The sequence below is a fragment of the Amblyomma maculatum genome, chromosome 4, assembly GCF_055883805.1.
Source record: "Amblyomma maculatum isolate TAMU_Amacu chromosome 4, ASM5588380v1, whole genome shotgun sequence".
NCBI classification, from domain to species: Eukaryota; Metazoa; Arthropoda; class Arachnida; order Ixodida; family Ixodidae; genus Amblyomma; species Amblyomma maculatum.
Genome location: NC_139347.1, coordinates 167,226,043 through 167,248,199, shown reverse-complemented (window position 1 = coordinate 167,248,199; position 22,157 = coordinate 167,226,043). Strand labels below are relative to the sequence as shown.

The following is a 22,157-nucleotide window of genomic DNA, read 5'->3' as shown; positions in this document are numbered from 1 at the left end:
AAGTGATAAATGTGGACAGAGCGATTCTGTAGTGCCTGCACTTATCGAGTGCACCCACTGATAAAAAGAACGAAGTGCTTTTTTCCCAGAAGCAATGCATTCCACTTCATCCGAAGTTTTTACTTGAACCTGACACTTTTTTTTCTTGGAATAGAATTAACACATAAAATTTCCTTTTTACAATCCGTTCTTGATTTGAACTGACAAGAGCAAGTAGTTTCATGCTATTTAAAAATGCGGTTTTATACGTTTTACACCTCATTGGTGTCACGAAATCGGCGCCCATTTTCATCAAGCCGGCACGGCGCGAGGCCCGCACGGCGTCGCGTAGAAAGCATGTAGAGAAAAGCCCCCCTTCCCCGCGCGGGAGAGCGCGTAGCTTTCTACGCGTTGTTGTCACCCTCTTTCCCCTTGCCCGGGGAAGACGGTGGTTCATCGGACTGGAATCAGCCAGAAATTTCCAGCATGTTCTATGGGACCTGGCCAATGGCGACGCGCGGCTCGACGGGAGGAAGAGAGAGCGCTATAACCAGCGAAGCTAAGTGTGTGTGCGCGCTAGCTTTGACGCGTGCTAACAAACAGACGCGGCGCGCCCTATTTAAAGAGACCGCGCCGCTTGATGAGCCAGTCAGTCAGACAGTTCGTCGGTGTTTGCGACGTGTTCGCCTGTGCTTCGGCTGGACTTCCGGGGATCACCCGCTGCTGGCAAGCCCACGGACTTTCAAGGGAGCGGCGCTCGTCTCGTATGGCGGCCACATCGTGACTCTTGAGGCGTCGGAGTGCAACAGTGCCCGGTGAACAATTTGGTGTTTGTTTATGTACTCTCTCGTGTTTCATCTGTTGTAAAGCCTCTATGTTATTGAATACCTGTGTAATTGCATGCTTAGCGTTGGTTATTCTGTGCACCTCTCGTCAGTGCATTTCAAGTGATCTCGTGTGTCCCTTTGTATCGTCTCTTGCTGTGCATAAAGTGTGTTTTGTTTGTTACTTCTGACTCCAATCCTTTATCTGGTTTGAACCGGCGACCGCTGGGCACCAAACGACCACCCCCTTCTGTCACTACAAGGTAGTTGAATTCCGGCTGAGCTTGCCACGCAGGTCGAGGGCATCTCCTTTGCGACCGGAACAGCTACCCCCACTCACTCAAAGGGTGACTGGGAGTGTGCGCACCGTTAAGGGTGCATCGTTAATAATACCCCCATAATTATTAACGGGTGACAATTATTCTGGCGTCCGCGACAGGACGTTTGGTGCATTCAAGCTCAGAGGACGGAGAACGAGTTAGAAGAGTTTACGTAGAGCTCGTAAACTGTGTAGCAGCAGAGCGATAGCGGGAGGTAGTGCCGCGCGGAAGCGTTTAGGCGAAGTTCGCTAAGCAGTGTTTAGGCTACACCCAGACGGTTCGCTATACAGATATGAATCTGAAAGAGTTGATTGAGGCTGGCACCCAGCTGGGGTTGTCCGGTGCCGAACTGCGCAAGTGGGTTAGCCAGAGAGAAAAAGAAGAAAGAGAGAGAGAAAAAGAAGAAAGAGAGAGAGAAGAAAAGGAACGAGAGAGGGCTCGAAAGGAAGCCGAGGAAGAAAGAGAGAGAGCAGAAAAAGAACGAGAGAGGGCTCGAAAGGAAGCCGAGGAAGAAAGAGAGAGAGCAGAAAAAGAAAGAGAGAAGGCTCGAAAGGAGCGTGAAGAGAAATTTCAGCGAGAAAAGGAACTACTTACTATGAAACTTCAGCTCCAAAACTCAGGGAACAACAGCGGTTTAACTGAAGTGCATAGCTCCAGTGAAGGACATAGCAGCTTGCGGATAGACGCAAGCAAACTGATCCCGAAATACGACGAGAGAAGAGACGATCTCGACGCGTTCCTCTTGCGGTTCGAAAGGATCGCCATAAATGCAAATTGGACAGACAGTGAATGTGCTACCATCTTGAGCACTTGCCTTAGCGGCGAAGCATTAAGTGTGTTTGGAAGACTTCCTCCTGAGGATGCAGGCAGCTATCACAAAGTGAAAACTGCATTACTTAAAAGGTTTAGATTTACGACGGATGGGTTTAGTGATAAGTTCAGGACTGGAAAACCTATGGACGGTGAAACGGCAACACAGTATGTTGCGCGACTGAGTCATTATTTCGACCGCTGGACTGAACTCTCAAAAATTCAACTTGAGTATGGCGCACTTCGCGAACTCCTAATTAAGAAACAATTTCTGGGTAGCTGTCACCCTGGTTTGTCGCTTTATTTAAAAGAAAGAAAGGCACATACATTGGATGAAATGATGGAGCTCGCAGACCAGTATTTGGAAGCCCAGGGAGGCGAAAATTTGAGCAAAATTGTAAATTTGAAAACCCCTCGAAAGCCCGAATTCCGACAGACACAACCTATTGTAAAGTCACCCCCGAGGTGCTATCTCTGCGGACAACTAAGCCACATCGCACCTAACTGCCGTAAACTCGTAACCAACAATCCATCCTCGTGTTGGAAATGCGGACAGAAGGGCCACAAAGCAATGTCGTGTCCCGACGCTGACAAGGCAGCACCGCAGGCGGCATGCGCGAGGACTCCGTCAGAGTCGGAATATCGCCTGGAGGAAGAAGATGCCGATGGCTTTGTTGAGCTTAAGAACGGCAGGAAAGTCCGCGTGGTGCACGGCCAAGAGGAGGAGGAAGCAGAGAGAGGGGTTAATCGGAAGGCTAAGAAAATCCGGGTGGTGAACGCCGTAGTACATGCACAACCTGGATCTGCGGTGAATCGGATGCCGGTTTCGAGGGGAAAGATAAAAGGAAAATCAGTTTTTGTGCTGCGAGATACAGGTAGCAGTGCCGTAATCGTTAGACGCAGTTTGATTCAGGAGAATGATCTGACTGGCGAGAAATGCCCTGTGAGGTTAATTGACGGCTCAATTCAGCTGCTACCTGAAGCAAAATTGGAAGTGCAGACACAATACTACTCTGGAAAACTGACAGCCGTGTGCGTGGAACGCCCTATCTACGATTTGCTGTTGGGAAATATCAAGGGCGCAAAATTCCCCGAGGATCCTGAACAAAGTCCCGCGCCTGTGCGCTGCAAGGAATCTAAAAAGAAAAAGGCAAGGCAAGGAAAGCAAGGCCATGAGAAGCCGGAAGAAAAGACTCGAGACATGAAGAAACAAAAGGAAGCCTCTCGGGAGGAAACCGAAAAGAAAGGGACGGCTCAGAAAATTAAGTCAGGAATGCCTAGGCCGTCGTTGATGCAGGTAGCCCAAGTGTTTGTCCTACTTATGGGGGCGTTACTTGGGATATTTCACCTTCAGCGGAAGGAATACCGGTGCCTAGGAAAGAACACTATTACAGTGGTTCTTTTCGTTGGTCTGTGCGCGTTGGCACAGGCTCCCGTGTATCCGTCGGCGCTACTGGTTGTAGGGGCAATTATCGGCACACATTGGTTGTGTGATTGGCAAGAGGATAAGTCATGCCTCTGGGAATTTTCAGTAGCCCGATCGGGGAACATAGAAGTGTCTCAAATGCGAGAGCCTAGAGCGAAGGCAGAATCTCTGGCGAACAGAAGCGTGTCACGCACTGATCGCGGGCTGTAATTACGCTCAGAAATTTAGGTTTGTTCGCTTCGCATTTGAAAAGCGGTGTGTTGTTGATTCTTATGTGTATCTGACGACAGTGTGGTGCTATGTTTGTGAAATTTGTGCAATGTGTGTGACATGGTCATTTGCCCCATATACTTGTGAGCGCATGCATGTGCGCGCGATGTTCGTGGTTGTTGTGAATATTGTGGGACAATATTCTTTAAGGGAGGGGCAGTGTCACGAAATCGGCGCCCATTTTCATCAAGCCGGCACGGCGCGAGGCCCGCACGGCGTCGCGTAGAAAGCATGTAGAGAAAAGCCCCCTTCCCCGCGCGGGAGAGCGCGTAGCTTTCTACGCGTTGTTGTCACCCTCTTTCCCCTTGCCCGGGGAAGACGGTGGTTCATCGGACTGGAATCAGCCAGAAATTTCCAGCATGTTCTATGGGACCTGGCCAATGGCGACGCGCGGCTCGACGGGAGGAAGAGAGAGCGCTATAACCAGGGAAGCTAAGTGTGTGTGCGCGCTAGCTTTGACGCGTGCTAACAAACAGACGCGGCGCGCCCTATTTAAAGAGACCGCGCCGCTTGATGAGCCAGTCAGTCAGACAGTTCGTCGGTGTTTGCGACGTGTTCGCCTGTGCTTCGGCTGGACTCCCGGGGATCACCCGCTGCTGGCAAGCCCACGGACTTTCAAGGGAGCGGCGCTCGTCTCGTATGGCGGCCACATCGTGACTCTTGAGGCGTCGGACTGCAACAGTGCCCGGTGAACAATTTGGTGTTTGTTTATGTACTCTCTCGTGTTTCATCTGTTGTAAAGCTTCTATGTTATTGAATACCTGTGTAATTGCATGCTTAGCGTTGGTTATTCTGTGCACCTCTCGTCTGTGCATTTCAAGTGATCTTGTGTGTTCCTTTTTATCGTCTCTTGCTGTGCATAAAGTGTGTTTTGTTTGTTACTTCTGACTCCAATCCTTTCTCTGGTTTGAACCGGCGACCGCTGGGCACCAAACGACCACCCCCTTCTGTCACTACAAGGTAGTTGAATTCCGGCTGAGCTTGCCACGCAGGTCGAGGGCATCTCCTTTGCGACCGGAACAGCTACCCCCACTCACTCAAAGGGTGACTGGGAGTGTGCGCACCGTTAAGGGCGCATCGTTAATAATACCCCCATAATTATTAACGGGTGACAATTGGCAATTTACAAATGAGCCTATTCAATAGCCTGCTGGAATATCTCTGGGCGTTAAGTTAAAGGGTTCCTTAGCATAGGCAACAGGGTACCATAGCCATGCATGGTGAGAATTTCTATGCCCTATTTCTAATTGCAAGCTGTGCAACTTTCTTCAATTTAAACATGTTATTCTTGTTTAATGGACCAAGAAATCGTTATATGCCTACTATGTTTAGATTTCCGGATATATTTGTAGCTATTTATGCTTTCCATATTATACACACATGACATTTCGCAAATTCACCACTAGCGATTCAGTGTCCCTTTCGCGTGCTCTTTGTCCGTGAGGTGCTCTTGTACCAATAAAATTATTCATCATTATCATCAATGTTTAACTCCAAAGTATGCTTTGTGTCTACTGCGACGCACAGAGCGCTCAGGTGCAGCTGTAGAAATTGCGCTCAGAGAAACGTTCTGCGCCCTAAACGCGATAGTTCTCGTTGTTTCCGTTAGAGCATTTTGTACTTATTCCCATTTTTGTTCCCCCGCTTAGTTCTCCTGGAGCCCAGAGTCCTCCTACACTTGGCGAGCGCAACCGTATCGGATTGGATACCCCGTTCATAGACGAGGGCTCACTCTCGGAATCTGCCTCCGTTGCGCTCTCCTTTCTATCGGCGCCTTCATCCAGTGAGGAACTGGTGCCCAGGACCGATATCGAGAGCGCCTTCTTGCGGGATGCTGAGTCCCCGCCTAAGGAACGTGCCGCCACATCCAATTCCGAGGATGCCCGCTTAGTAGATGATTTCTTGGCCACCGCTCTTCAGGACGAATCTTCAAGCGAAGTCGCGCCCAAGGGGCTGTCGTTCGGCGGTGCGTCCTATGCTGGTCATGAAGGCGCCCCGGCTGCTAGAATGACCAAAACACGACGCAATGGCAACGACCTCTCGGGATTGCTAACGCCCAGGCTGAAGCATTTCTTTCCAGTTCTGACCACAGCTCACCGCGAAAAAGGTTTGCAGCATTCAATTTAACTCCATCTTTGTATCTATTTACCAGTTTTTCTATTGATAAAAAAAAACAACGGCACCAGTATCTGTAGACTTCGGCCTTCAGTTAACCCTCACATTCAGCGGCAGCGGCTATTTTTTAATGGGTGTCTCCTTTCCATTTTGCCCACCTCTGACACTGCCATCCGCCGTTCTCCCGATCTGACGCAGCTGGGCTGACGCGTCCATCATTTAATTCTAAACCTCCTTGTATTTTAGCTGATCCCGTCTATTCTTTGTTGTTTACAGTTACCATGTCTTCGCTTAAGGGAGACATGCGTGAAAAATTGCTAATCTCATCACAATTGCGTTATTCTTTTTGTTGCTTTTGTTATCTTTAAAGCATCCTGTTTCCTGTTCACGAACTACAACTTCGAATTTTGTCTAAATTCGAAGCTGTAGTTCGTGAACATGTGGGCACGTGTGGTGAGCACGTGCGGTGAGGGACCAAAGGGCAGAGCTTAGCTGCTTTTGTTACGTCTACAGATTTAAAAATGGCTTCTGCCGATTTAGTGACGTTGCAGGCAAACAGGTAGAGCTTTCTGCATTTTGTGAGTTCTCCAGCACGTTTCAAAGCGAAATTAGAAACAAGTTTTTTCTGCCTCCAAAAGCTGCACTGCCACTCTCGCAACTGCTGCCACTATTGACCCAAATCCCTTGTACCCTGTGTTGGCAGGTTGCCGCGCTATGATTCAATCAGAAATACACCGGATTTGAGCAAGGTTTGCAGAAGCTAGTAATCCTATGTTTTCGAAGATCAATTTTATTGAGTAATATCAATATGCGCAACCTGCACGTTTCACGGATGACTTCTAAAGAAACTGTTGAGGCTTAGTCCGATCGTGGCCATAGTGCGACGAAAGCTTGCAACAAGACCACTTGTTCTTTGGAAGCAACGCGAGGAACCGTCGTGCGCTGCACGGGAATTCTAAGGAAGCGTGCTACTTTGCAGCTATTTAAGCCTGATTATTCCAAGTTGAAAACAAGAAACCATAACGTTCATTCATTGAAAGGGTTGTCGATATTTTAAAACCCTCTTTTTTGTCTGTTGTTTTTAAGCAGGCCTAATGCTTGTGCAGTATATTACTTCACCTGCCATTGAAACATCACCATGAAAGTTTGTATCGACGTTCCTTACTACTTGCAAAATAGTTTTGCTATTTTTAATTTGAAAGTTACCATTGTGAATCAGATGAAAATTTCAAAAAGCGACTTAGTTTCACCCAAAAAAGAAGCCTAATTCAGTAATATATTCTAGCTTTCAGAGCAATTTGTTCTCATTGCGTACAGTGCATCAAAGTGAAGGAAACGACGTCATGGTCACTGGTTTGCGGTATATATATTGACCTCAACTAGATGCCTACAAATGTCTCTTTATGCTCCAAATGATGGCTTGCAAGAATTAAACCAAAGTAGATGAGTAGCAGTTAACACCGAATTTGAAAAAAAGCTTCGAGTAACTGACCAAATGGGAAATATTCGCCCACCTGGCTATAATACTGACAAAGATGTTCCTTCCTGGAGCATGTCCTCTTAAACGAACAAGATACGTTCTGGAAACATTCCAACTTTAAATTAGGGCAGTGCACAAATAATTGTCGTTTTTAATTAGCAACTGATTGCTGTAGTGATTACAATTAAACATTCATTTGCACAAGGTCCTGTCAACACAAATTCAGCGTTTACCTTACCGCAGTTATTGGCCCTAAATTTTTGTTCACAGAATAAAAAGGGGCGGTATAGGTTGTTTCGTTGGACACCTGCCCGAGCCGCAAGGGAACGAAGGAAGGTGTGAGTGACAGGGGAAATAGAGAAACAAGAGCCGCAGTGGAAGGCTGCGGAGTAATTTTGACCACCTTTCAAAATTAGAATTTCAGTAGTCCGCAAACTCTACAAAGAGTGTCTGTAGAGTTTAGCACATATTGCATTACACTTTAATATAAGTGAACAAGACATGGCAATTATTATCGGCGTTCGTGTAAAGAAATGTATTGTAGTGAACTACAGCAATCTTATTTGTTTCTTTCAACAGCTGCTAGCACGTGGTCTTTTCGCTTTGACCACTTTGCAATTTTTGTTCAGAACCACATCGTGCTCTTTGCTCACGCTCATTGTCGCAGAACCTGGCCTCTATCATTTTCTCAGCCGAGCAAAATGCGCCGAGGTGTATGCGGAATGATTTGCGCGCTCCAGCTTTCATATTTTGTTGCGAAAGCAACATTACGCCAAGTTCCGCGTCGTCACGAATGGCCTTGAACAGCCGTTACTTAGCCACTGTTTCAGCCACGCTTCATCAGATGGCGCCGCAGTCGGTGCCGCGCAACTGCAACCACCCCGTTTCAATGGGTAACTGCTACCATTCCTGCTACCCTTCTATAGGAACTGCTACCACCCCGTTTCAAAAGGGGCGCTCCTATATTCTATCCATCCATCCATCGTCACTGCCTTTCAATCCCGCTAGGTGAAAGCAACACTCCGACAGCCAAAGCACGACCTCGGGTGGCGGCAGCTACGCCGTGCACGTGAACAGGCGTAGCTACGGTCTCCTCATAATAAACATTGTCTCCACCGGGACTTGAATCTCCATCCCTCGGATCCTTGTATCCCCACCCGAGCAGTTTAACCAACTGAGCCACACCTAGCTTTTTTTTATTGCCTGGTCTTGACGCATTGCATTTCACGAAGAGAAAATAAACAAATATCACACAAACGCTACTTACATATGACAGATTAAAATGCACGCAAACATAAAGAAGGCTCTAGTCTTGAGAGCCACTTAGGAGGTTCTGCAGCAGCTTTGTGGATTGCCAAAAACCTTTTCACGCTTTCCCGAAAATAAAATTTGACAGGCCATGCATCTTTATCACAATGATAACCAGCCATTCTTGAGCGCCATATACAGTGGAGACCCATGAGCATATTTCAATCAAATACCCCCATCCTCACTTTTTACGCATAAGTACCAGATGTATTGCGGGTCTAGCTAAAATTCTTTAATTAGCGTTCTTTGCAATACATCCCGAAAATATAACCTTTCTCAACAGAATAAAAAACAATTTATTGTTTCTGGCTTCCTGCATAATAAACAGTAAAATACAAGGAGCATAAATAATCCCTTTCCCTCCAAAAATGTTTTTACCGGCCAGGTTGTGGTGTGAAATTTAAAAAAAAATGTTTTTGCTCCAGGCTTCACCTGCATTCTGTTTACCCTTTTTAACACATCTGCACCTCGGCCTCCACTGTACAAGGCCCTGTACAAAGGCACTGGGCACAGAATGTCACACAATGCACAGTACAATTTCTTTCGTATATCTGTTCACAAATAATCGCTTGAATACCGCGCTGAAAGAAGCCGCACACTTGCTGCGACTACTCTATAAAAGCCCTTAATCTCTGCAGAAAAATATTCAGTTGAAACAACGTACTCCGGGAACAACCGCCCCAGTCTGACTTGGCATGCCGTGCGTAAGAAAGGGTCAGTCGTGTCTTTAAAAAACAAAAAAAGCGACTCACCAGATGTCGCAGAAACAGGTGGCCCAATCCTAGCCCATCGTCGTTTACTTGTCTGAACATGTTGGTCCGGCTGCAGCGCTCCCATTCAGACGCCCAGAAATACGTCGAGTCATGTGCAGCTTCTCAATATTTAACTCAGTTCCAGGCGTGACTCACAGTTGTCCACGGCGGAGCCACGCCTGGCACTGTGAATAGCGCGTCTTAATTCTCGTGTTCTAACGAGGAGATGATAGTATGGATGATAGGCTAATTCGTGGCGTATTTCGGGCGAGCGTGTACTGAGCAAGAGCGCTCACTCAGATCTCTCATTTCATATAAAATGGTGACATTAGAATCGGCCTGCCACGGTATTTGAATTCACGTTACCCGCCCTATGCCACGGGCAGGAGCTGCCAATTCGGGTCGCTCTTTTCATATGGGAGGGTGATATCAGAATCAGCCTGCCAGAACCGTTTGCATTCTCGTTACCCCTGCCACACGCAAGCACGTGCATACGGCTTGGTTGAAGCGTGACCTTATATGTGGGCTGGTAGCTTACGCTCGCGAGTCATACCCTTAAAGGCTGAGCTTAAGTGTCCCCAAAAATGTAGCACTTTACACTGATAGGGCGAGACAGGGGAATAATGTAGCAGGCAAAAGAAGCTTTCGCCGTGGCTTTCACAATTCAACTAGGGTTAAACAGAACTGAACCATAGCCAACGTTTTTTTAGTTTGTTGGAGTCACCTTTGGCAGCTTCACCCAGATGTATTTGTCCACTTTTAGTTGAGCGCTGACGAGTGCGACGGGCAAGCATAGTTCGACGACCGCCGTGCACTCTTACTGCTATTGGCACCGCAGTGTTGAATAACTATTTTGTGGGCATAACGCAGCAAAAAAAAACAAAAAAAGAGTTCATTTCAGCGCATTTGCCATTCCTTCTTTTCACTGCTTCAATTTATCCGGCCACGTGGCAGTATGAGCCAGTCGTTGGCATCAACAGTTGAATGGCGCGATTTTTTCCGGCACCTTCGAGGAATTTGCAATCTGAGAAACAGACATCATCGAAAATTATTGTTCGCCGTTATATGTCGCCCTCAAGTGCACCTCGCGTCGCCTAAAGAAAGCTAAGTTGGCGTATCATGACAGCTCCATTACATGCGAATTGAGTGTCGAGCTTAACGACTTTTCATGAGAAGATCATGCTTTTATGCATTTATTTAAAGAGTATGCTTACTTTTGCAGCTGCTGTTCTTGAGGACATCAGGCGATTTTTTAGAAGCATCGGTATCGCATTACTCACAAATTACAACAGCCAAGTAGTGTCCTCTTAACAGTTGTAGGGCGGAACACAGATTATATATTTCAATGCAGGGATAAAAAAAACATAAACCTCTTAGTTCTATATGCAACCGAACGTTATCACATCATCGTAGCTTTTTGTCGCATAATTTCCTTTTCTTTCAAGCTACTTAAAGAAGTAGCGAGTTGCAAAATATAAAAATAAGCCTTTGAAACCGAAGTCCCAGTTGAAAATAGTTATTTAAACGGGGATCGGAAGCCTTCACTGCTCTTGCATCGTATGCTTCTTGCATTTTTCATGGCTTCTTTAAGAAAAGATATTGTTTTCTGTGATGTGATCAATAATTGCAACTCATATATGGTTGCACCAATATTTAAAACAGGTCGGGCGTTGAGCACCGGTGCGTCAGAGAAAGGAAATGAACGAACCGCTTTGTCCTCAGACCGACACATTTCGAAGGCCGGGACAATTTCCGCGGGAGCACATCCAGGGAGTACATCGTCTTCCGCGGACATCGAGAACCTGACCGAGATTCTCACTAACATGAAGGTGCGTGGGCTGCTGTACGTTGGAGGAAATGAGTGGCGACCGATCGGGAAACTCTGCAATTCTTCGCTGGGGGCAAAGCTAGTTTCTCGTCTTTCTACGGAATCCTACCTCAGTGTAATTTTTTTCTAGCGTTCTTAATAGACAATTAAACCACCGACAGGTACGTTTTATTAGCCCGAGATTGTAAAAAGAAATGATAAAAAAGAACAAATACAGCACCTGCTTTGCTTTGTACTTCCATATCGGCTCGCATGAACAGAGGAGTTGTTAGAAGGCACAGGCGAATTATAAGCGAAAAAAGAATGCAGATCAGGCATCGTCTGATTGTTCCTTGTCATAGGACGTTGTATGTTGGACCCTGTACACTTGTTTCATAAAGATGTTACGAATTGTTTGGAGAACTTCTTCGCAGGAATCATCGCCAAAATGGTATGCATGCATGCCTGACTCACAATTATACAATGCATCTGCTAGGAGTTGAGGGCTGCAGATTTTAGACAGACTTGATTTCCATCACAGAATGGCCACTATAGGGCAGGGCGTGTTTCTCACGTCCTGCTCTATTAATGCCAGTGAAAAGAGCGCAATATGCAAAACACAATACTTGTAGGCACTATTAGTGTACCGCCTAAGTGTTCGCAATGCTTTGTACCGGACATGCATTATTATTACTTTGTATTTAGCAAATCTGTGGACTCTTATGGAGTCCGAACAGAAGCACGCAAACGCGAACTAAACTAGAAATAGATAAAAAGCAATATATCAATAATCATGCATTAGTACTTCAATGGCAGTCAACAAATTATTGTACACCTGTGCTCTAAAAACCACTCTGTCATACCATATTGAATTGAGAATCTGTGTTAGGAATTCGTAATATTAGCCTACGATATTAGTGTGTGCAGTTCTCGTATTTTATGCGCTTTTGGGTTTTGAGCATGCGTATGTTCGTGGCATGAGTGTTGACGCAGAAAGCATTGTGAACAATCGTATTATAAACGTAGAACTTGAAAGTCGCATCTTCTATAGAACGGGTCCGCGAGCCATGGCCTCGCCAGAGAAGTAAAAAATCCAGAGTCTCTATATGAAACATTGTTACTTCCTATTGCGAAATTTAAGCCCAGCTCATCAGCTGTTTCAGCTTTTCGATAGAGTGAGGCATAATGCGAGCGAAACATGTAGGACGTGTAATTACATACAATATCTAGGCAGGCGGTTCGCAGTGGCGAATGGCGGCGGCTGCGTTTCGGCTCGGGCGGTGTACATATCGAGATCCACCGCCACCAATCCGGCGCTCTGATTACTGCCGCACAGCGGAGGCATTGGAGAAGGAGCGAAGAGAGCATTTAAGTTATCGAGAGGTCGCGGAAGGCAGCGCGTAGACCCATGGGAACTTTGCGCGGCGAAGAGATAGTCGCGACTTACTGATGCCGCTGACGCCGCTAGCGAGTCAAGTCCACGTGGCTCAGCTTTTCTGCTTAGGATGCAAGCACCGGGATCCGCTGAGGCTGACCCGGCGCTTCGGCAACCGGAGAACACCGTCACCACCATGTAGCAAAGGGAGTACAAGTAGCGGCAAATGGTGGCGACAGGAGCGCGAAGCAGCAATCGAAGAATCGGAGAACACGCGCGGTCGCCGCCACGAAGGATGAGAGGGCACGCAGCGGCGAACAGAGGCAGCAGTAGCGTGCGCTACCCCGGCTGCGCAACTAATTACTATCGACAACGGCGACGCGACTACGACGCGAAACGCAGGAACTAGCGGCAGAGAGTATGTGCTCTAATACACCGAACTATTTCGAGCCACCTAAAAGCAATTTGTAACGATACCTCGGACGCCACTGGGATACAAAGCATATTGTCGCCGCCCGCGGCAATGCAGTGCCATGAAGGAAACGGAAGGTGAGTCTAGTCTTTCACGCGGCAGATAAAACATCCTGTGGTATGATTAGGGCCATGCTATACGGCGTTAGAAATTTTTTACAAGAAATGTTGCTTCTCGCGTGAAATGAACTGCCGCAAAAACGCCTAACCCATCTCAGTATGCTTCGTGGTAAGGGTTCGCTCCACCATCCGAAAGAATATTTTTCATGTAATTTTAATGTTATCAGCATCCGTTGCCTGGCACACAAATCTCCATGGCTGGCATGCCGACATATCGAAGTGTAAGCTCTGCGTCGGTGTGGGAACACTGCGAAAACTTTGCGTTATCCCGCGCCGTTTATATTCAGCTGGTTCTGCCAGCCGAATATATATATGTCGGCATGCCAGCCATGGAGATTTGTATGCCGCGTACCAGTTGCTGATAAGATTCAAAATTGCATAAAAATATTCTTCCTCTCTTTTTTCTCTGTTCCAAGCATCCTGTGGATGTAAACTTCGTGGGAGTACAGAGGAGCTGATTTGTAATGAAATAAAGCAGCGCAAGGAACGGGACGAAACACGAAGGAAAGGAGACAAAGACACAGGCGCTGTCTCCTTTCCTTCGTGTTTCGTCCCGTTCCTTGCGCTGTTTTATTTCATTATGTAGTACCAACTAGCCCGGCATCTTGCACTTCTGATTTGTAATGCCAAACAAAGGCTTCGCGTAGCCGTGAGAGCTATCTTACAATAACATTTTCGTGCAAAATATTGAGTTCTTCACAAATCACTAAGAAGAATTGGCAAACTGTTTTCACGCGGTAAACACACGCTTTTCATTCATTGTTGGGCATCCTTGAGTCTTGTTGGAACAAAAAACGCGCAAAATATCACGCATCAGCAGTAAGCTGCCCTTCCAAGCGCCCATCGCAACTGTGCGCGACTATGAATCGCTGCGGGTAAAGGGACACTAACGACACCCAAAGATGCTATGAAAATCTAATTAACTACATTTGATGACACTGTCGCCGCATATCCGGCAGCAAAATATCGAATGATTGCTGAGATTAAGAAGTTGAGTTTTTTTCTTGTTCCCGCAGGTCGAATTCAAACTGTTTCCTCCGACCACGTAGTCTGGGTAGAGTGACGCACAATATGACGTAAGCGGAAACTCCGTGATTGCTAGCGAGCCGGCGTGGCCCACGGCGTCGCATCCCTCAGGGGCCAACATGACAACAGCGTACTCGCAATCGACCATCGGCTCACAATAAGTGACGGCCACAGCCGAAATAAATAAAACGATGAAGAGAGTAATTTACCAAGCGATGGGCCCATAAAGGAAGAAAACAAAATACATAGAGCGCTTGTAATGCCCAATACTTTACATGTATTCTCAAGCCTTTGCGCTCCTTCTTGCACTGCGTTAAACAAACCGAGCCCTCGGTCATCGCAACGCTTCCTGAAATGTTTACATACAAATAAGATTTTAGTTACCAGCAAAATAGTGTACTCGCTGCTGCACTTGCCAGTTTTTAAGCTTCGTCGCGCTCTTTTTCTTCAAGGTTCGTGCTACAGCTCCGTGTTCAGCGAAAATTACGTCCACGGTAGCAGAGCATGACCGAAAAATCGGCGCCCCTAAATTTGCCAGCGCAGTGAAATTCCACATGTTAAAATGGCTCCAGTGCACAATATAGTGCGCATAGGCATCCAGAACATTAGTTGCAAGTCGTGAGAGCAGGCAGCATGCTCCGATGGTTAAGAAGTTGAACTTTATAGACCGGCAGAATGACCTGTACACCTCGGAACATGTTCCATTTTAAATACGGCCATGACGTCATATGTAGAAATATTTCCCGGTTCCCTTATGTGCGGCGTAGCCGAGTGTTTAGCGTCGAACATTACGGAGCAAGCAGTGCGAAGTTCGAATCCTGGTGGTGGCGTTTTTGTTTTCTACAAATCGATACTTTTATGCATTTTTAATGTATTTGTGGTGCTTCATTATTTTTACTTTTTAGTTTTTACTCGAGGACCTTTTTTTTTTCGCCAGGCGACCAGCGCAATACATCAACGCTCTCCTTGGTACGAGCGGCAAGTATGGAGTTCAGAAGTGCAAGATGCCGGGCTAGTTGGTACTGCATAATGAAATAAAACGACGCAAGGAACGGAAGGAAACACGAAGGAAAGGATACAAATACACAGGCGCTGTACAGCGACAGCGCCTGCGTATTTGTTTCCTTCGTGTTTCGTCCCGTTCCTTGCGCTGTTTTATGTCATTACGGCAAGTACGCCCCTTCTGTTCATGATGCCTGCAAATAGCACGTTGAAGGTCTTGTTGCCGCAGTATGTGGGTCAACTGTGCTATGATTTAGTGAACAATTGAATGATAATGCGTTTTTCCTTCGGCACTTGACATATTTTATGCTTTTCGTGGCGTACGTACCTGCAGTCGAGCGGTTAGATCAGGGTTAACGGGAGCTTGCAGTCGAAGCGGCGACGGCGGCGATATATTGGGCTCAGAAGTGTGACGAAGGAGCGTGTCGGCGGCCGCGGATTGCTCTCGCTCGCGCCTCCGAATGCTCAAAATGTAAACGAGCCAGGCGCATCTGCTGCTCCAAGCTCGTAATTCAGGCGCTGCAGGTCCAAACTTGAAACTATCCGAGCGCGCACGAAGTGCCTGAGCCGGAACATGACCGAAACTGAAGTGGGTGCCTGTGGCGCCTCCAACTATATTTTTGTATTTGCCTTGTGAAGTTTACGTTGTCTTTTCGCCGTCCTTTACGCATGATAAAAGCATGTTATCATATTCGAGACAAAACCTACGACCGCATTCAAACGGGAAATGTAATTCGCATTTGCCAACCTCCGGAATCTCTCGCGCGGCACGTGATTTGTAGTCGCGAGTTTCGGCTGTGGCGGCAATACCTGTATTTCTGTTCTTCCTCTTTACTACCTTATAACAGCTCTGTTTTCAGTAAGAATGGATTTTTTGTAACCAGGAATTGGCATTCTATCTATGCAAGCCCACTTCAGTTTTCTCTTTAGGTTTGGTGTGTGGGGTCTAACGTCCCAAAGCAACTCAGGCTATGAGAGACGCCGTAGTGGAGAACTCCGGAAATTTCGACCACCTGGGGTTCTTTAACGTGCCCTGACAACGCACAGCACACGGACGCCTTGCTTTTCGCCTCTATCGAAGAGCGGCCACCGAGGCCGGGATTTGATCCCGCATCCTTGGGAGCAGTTGTCGAGCACCGTAACCGCTGCGTCACCCCGGCAGGGAGTTTTCACTTTTGTGTTCCTTTAGGCTGAAATAAAAGGTAAAACATTCATATCGTTTTGAAAGTAGGAAACAGTCAGGATGCGTTGTATTCTGCAACAGTCAAATACAGAATGGTCCCAATGGAGGGCCCGGTGATTTATTTATTGCAAATGTGCACTATAATCACCTGAAAATAGATCACGTTGGTAAAACTTTCCGTTCAAAAAAGAAAGGTGTGCTTACGCAGAATTAGCGTGTATGAGTTATGGATTAGGTCATTCAGTTACCGATAAGTCGTTCATTTCTGTAGAATGAACTCAGTTCACCGAGTCAGTAAAAACTAATTTCAAATCAGACGATCCCACTACACCTCGCTTAACTATCATCCTGTCTCATTTTCAACGAAAGTCTGCAAACTCCTTGAGCACGTCAATTATACCAAAGCATTAATTACTTTCAGTAGCATGATATTTTGAAATACCAGCGTGGTTTTCGCAGGGGCTATTGATCTGACGCTTAACTTGCTTTGTTTGCTAACGACATGTTTTCTATATTTCATGCAGTATTCCAGATTGATGCCGTGTTTCTTGAATTTTCTAAACCTTTCGATAGCGTTCCTCCCCGCAGGCTTCTAATCAAATTAAAACATCTAAATGTTCCTCCAAAAGGTCTTCCCTGGGTAAACTAAATCCTCTACAGAAGAATAATCTTGATCATATTATTACGTGGCGGCAAGCGATGACAACAAGAGAACAGAGAACAGAGCGAAGATGCTCAATGGTCGTGAGATAACTTTTAATGAATCTGTGTGCGGGCCTAGCGCACGCGCTCCTGCCCGCGCCACTGCCCGCTTCCTCCTTCGTCCGTAACATGACCGGGGCCACCGAGCTATTGTCCCGATCGTAGACGAGGAAGTTTACCGATGATGATTCCATGGCATGATGATGGGCGTGTTTGGATGCTTGAAGAAGAGGAAGAAGTAAGAATAGAACGGCTTGCCGGTACGATGCCAATGAGGTAGCTGATAAACTATAGCTAAAGAATCTCTGAATAGCCCTGTGTTGCCCATCCTCCCGGCAACAGCGTACATACCAGCAGCACGATTTCGTAGGCGTTCCTTATAAAGCACGCAGTCTGGATCTGTTTTATCATCGGATGACTATCTGCATCCCAAGTATTCCTAGAATAGGAAATCATGTCAACCAAGGCAGACTCAGGTCTCTCTAACCATGCTACGATGTTGTATTCTGCCCCTAAATTTCTATATTCACAAGTCTGGTTTGGCGCTTTCTCCCGTCTGCGCATTCTGCGGGAAACCGGAAAGAATAGATCATTTCTTGATATTTTGCCGCCGTTTTACCATGATGAGAAAACGGTATTTAAAGAAGCCGTTACAATAGCTGGGTCTTAATTTGAGCAGCCAGATTTTATTATCGTTCGGTGCCACCATGCTTGGGTACAGCCACAGGCCTGTTTTTAACGCCATTCAAAACTTCTTAATAGAAAGAAAACGTCTACCTTGCTAATATGCTTTGAAGTTTTAATCTGTACATATGAATCTTAGTATTCTCCTACTACGTGCGTTAGTATTTACTCTTTCTTATTTTGGTTTTTCATAGTTACATTTCCTTATCTATTCGCTAGCATTTATTTCTATTTATTTTTGCGATGTAGTTATACATCTAGAAATCTAATATCTCTGCACTCCATTTCTTGGCCGATCCCCTTGTGTGGGTATGTGCCATCACATTAGAGGAGAACAACAACAACAACGATGTCTGATGCGTGGATGATCTGCCTTCCCTGGAGCTGTCAACCATCCGTCACCAGAGTCCATGGGACCGATGGCTCGAGGTCACGTCGGGCAGCTTGGGCGGGGGTTGCGTGTTCATGTCCATCAGTTCCTTCGGGTCTTTCGGGTCCGTTCTAATTGGCCTGTCTGTTCTTGTCTTCAAGTCCGGGCTGGGAGCTGGGTGGTGGTAGTTGGTCAGGTCTGGGCTTGAAGGGCTGGGAGGAAGCTGCTCGGCGATTTCTCTGGGCCCTCGGTCAATGGTCTCAGCTTACAGATGGCGTCTATGCTCCAAAGCGAGGATGGGGATTACGTACGCCGAACCTCCAACCAAATGTTACATGGCGGCAAGCGATGACAACAGGAGAACAAAAGACAGACAGAAGATGCTCACTGGTCGTGAGATGACTTTTAATGAATCTCTGTGCGGGTCTAGCGCGCGCGCTCCTGATCGCGCCACTGCAGGCCCTCTTCTTCCTCCTTCGTCCGTAACAGTAATACAGTCATCCTCCACAAAATTGAACACACTTCCGCAATATGAGAACCCGAACAAGCATAGCTCAAGAACAACACTGAATCCCTGTAAAACCATGCTGTCTTCTTCACCTTTTCCTGTTGCTTACGCTTGAGCAGTGTAACAGCACAAAAACATCGTGCTGAGTTGGAGCCACAATCTTTTTGACGCCACTGTAGTCGTCTAACCTTATTTCAAAAAATATATCGTCGTTCCATTCTCCATGATGACTTCGTTCTGCCGGCATGCGCACTTTTTGCGCGCCGTGATCGCAATAACCAAGTAAAACGAGTGTCTTGGCGCTCATATCTTTACTCAAGATCGTTGACTCTGAGTACAATAATTGACTGGAATAACCTGCCATCACACGTCACAACTGAAGATAACTTATATTCATTTCGAAATCTTGCAACGAAACCCTGTGTAATAGCTTGCTTAATATTATTAATTGTAATATTTTTGGGCTTGCTGCTATTATTTGACTACCAACTGTTGTGTGAATCGAATTGTTATTGCGGTATTTCTCTTATAATGTGTTCCTAGTTCCTCCCCCCCTTCCCCACCTATTTAATACCCTGGCAACGGGGCCTGTAAAAAAACTCTTATTGAATAAAAAAATAAATAAATACATCAAAATAAATATTTATTTATTCTGGTCAAGTTACCGCTGTGCACTCGCGCTTATTGAGGTAGGGGTACTTTCTCGGCAAGAGCACCTGCAACACAACAGATATATAATAACCGCCGCGGACGGCGAACGACTAATTTTGGACTTCTGCTGGGATGTTGTTTTCTCAAATATAGTTACAGTCAAGTTAAAACAGCCTACAGCTGCGCAATATAATGAGTAGGTAATTATTCAACTAAAACATAGTCACTCATTTCACTTCCATTCCTGTGCCTCTCAGGTCACCCAGCTGGGTAAACACCACCGCCAGCGAGAGCGCACACTTCTGCGAGAGTACTCTGTGCTGCCAACGGATAAAGTCACTTCTGCTGATCTGCATGAAACACCAACCAGGATATCGACCGCATCCTTCTCGCATTGTCCGCCTGTAGACGTCATCGCTTCAAAGGAGACGATGTCGCCAGAAGCTTACGACTCCGCTGTGGTGCCAGTGCCTGTTGCCAGAACAAGCACAGCGCCTTCCGTAAAGCTCTCTACGGCTGCATCAGCGCCAGTGACGCCCCAAGGTGTATCGATGCTGCCGCCGCTGACAAAGTCTAAGGAGTTCACAGACGAGGTAAGGAATTAGGCCATGTGCTTCGATTTACTCTGAAATGCTGAATCAATTTAACTCGATAAGAACTTTAACTGCCAAGTGAAGCGAACTCATATTGAATAGGGTCATTGTAAAGCCGACTTGTCTAAGTACCGTCCCTTCTACGTCGTCGTTCGCCTTGTCTTTCAGTGGGCGTCATACAAAAGCATGCCACGTTACATCACTACTTACATCCACCTTAATTTTTTCTGGCTATAGGGAGCACAAATTGCATGCACTCTCGTGATGAATGACACGTTCCTGCTAGTGCTTGCACACTACGAAAAATAGAAAGGTAGAATGGAGTGTTCGAGAAGCAATAGTGGTTTCACGTAACATCTCTGGCGTGATCAAGCAACAAAGTGGTGATGTACACGGTACAGAAAGTATTAAAACAAGCATGAATATGCAACTCCAAGAATAAAATAAACTAGAATGTTGCAGCAGTATTGTACTTGCATGACGCTTGTGTTTAAAAAATAGTAGTCAGATTACCCTAATGTGAGGCAGTAAGCTTTCCTTTAACCTGGTTATTACACAACTAACCTTGTGCATACCAAAAAGCAGCCCTTCATGAAAAAACCACAATAAAACGTCGGACGTTTAGGCAGACTCACGTACTAAGCTTCCGAGCTCATTTCCTGCAGATTGCGTTAGCAGCCACGTTAAATAATTGAGCCTTTATTTTCCTCGCAAACCAATGAAACCTAACTCGTGTGAACATGGAAAATAGTTCACCATATTGTCACGTAGTGATGACAAGGCCGTTGACACCAAAAGAAGACGCAGGCTTGATGGTACTGAAATGCTGACTTGCGCCCGCACAAGAACTAACGAACTCGGCGGCGGCGATAGCAACAAACGTGCTCGTCGGTCGTCAGACAAAGAATGCTCGTCACACTCGTCAACGCTCAATTTAAAGGCTGCACAGAACAATCTAGATAACGTCGCAAACAGCTACCAGCACGGACTGGAACATTGTGGAAAGACACCCGAGTGGCCGGAACATTCGAGACAGATCTCGGTGCATCTTGCTCTACAACAAAACTGATAAAGATGTGACTTGCGGCATCGAGCAGTAACAAACAAAGATTACGGAACTGATACGCGGTCCAAAACCAGAGTGATAAGCCTGTATGCCGGCGGCTGTTAAAAACAACAAATACAGTTTTGAAGGTTTCGCGGCATTACTCCCCCCTTAAAAAAAAACATCGCCTCGATGTTCCAAAACAAAGAAACTTAAACATAAATACTGCAAAGTTTAAACACCACAGATTCTTAACGCGCGTAATTTGGCTTCAGTCGTACAAAATGTACAATTTCTGGGCGTGTGCGTCGCCGTTGTGATGCTGATGTTCCGTGGAGAATGACTTCATAGTCCAGTGGTCCGACGTGGCGAATAACTTTTCACTTAAACCGCGACGGCGAATTGGTGTCCAAACCCACACTTGGTCTCCTGGATTGTACTCTGCGTGGCGTCGTCGTAAATTGTATCGTCGGCTGTCGGTGTGGTGTTGGTCATTAATACGCAGCCGTGCGTGTCGTCGGGCTTCCTCTACACGCTGCAGGTAGGCGGCGACGTCAAGATTGGCCTCGCTGGTTACGTGCGGCAGCAGTGCGTCGAGCGTCGTCGTGGGCTCCCTGCCGTACACAAGCTTAAACGGGGTCGCTCTGGTCGTCTCCTGGACTGCCGTGTTATACGCGAAGCTCACGTACGGCAAGATGGCGCCTCAGGTCTTGTGTTCAGCGTCGACGTACATAGCGATCATGTCTGCGATCGTTTTGTTCAGGCGCTCCGTAAGGCCATTGGTCTGGGGATGGTACGCAGTTGTTCGTCGATGGCTTGTGTGACTGTATTCCAGGATGGCTTGCGTCAACTCTGCCGTAAACGCCGTTCCCCTGTCCGTGATGAGCACTTCTGGGGCGCCATATCGCAAGAGAATTTGTTCGACAAAAAATTTGGTGACTTCGGCCGCGGTACCATCTGGTAGTGCTCTTGATTCGGCGTAACGGGTAAGGTAGTCAGTGGCCACGATGATCCACTTGTTACCCATAGACGAAGATGGAAAGGGGCCGAGGGGATCCATCCCAATTTGGTGAAAGGGCAGGATTGGGGGCGGAATCGGGTTTAGTAGTCCTGCTGGTCTGATCGGCGGCGTCTTGCGTTGTTGGCACTCACGACACGTCTTCACGTAGTGGGCACATTCGGCAGGCATTCGCGACCAGCAATACTTCTCCTGGATTCGACGCAACGTGCGCGCAAATCCGAGATGGCCTGCTTTGGGCTCATCGTGCAACGCCTGCAGAAGTTCCTGCCGGAGGTTTTTAGGCACTACAAGAAGCTGCGCGGTCTTGTTGGTTGC

General features: G+C 46.8%; 1 pseudogene; it reads left to right on the top strand.

The window, feature by feature from the left end:
- Positions 1-22,157, top strand: part of LOC146193441 (uncharacterized) — a 78,869-nt pseudogene that overhangs the window by 37,311 nt on the left and 19,401 nt on the right.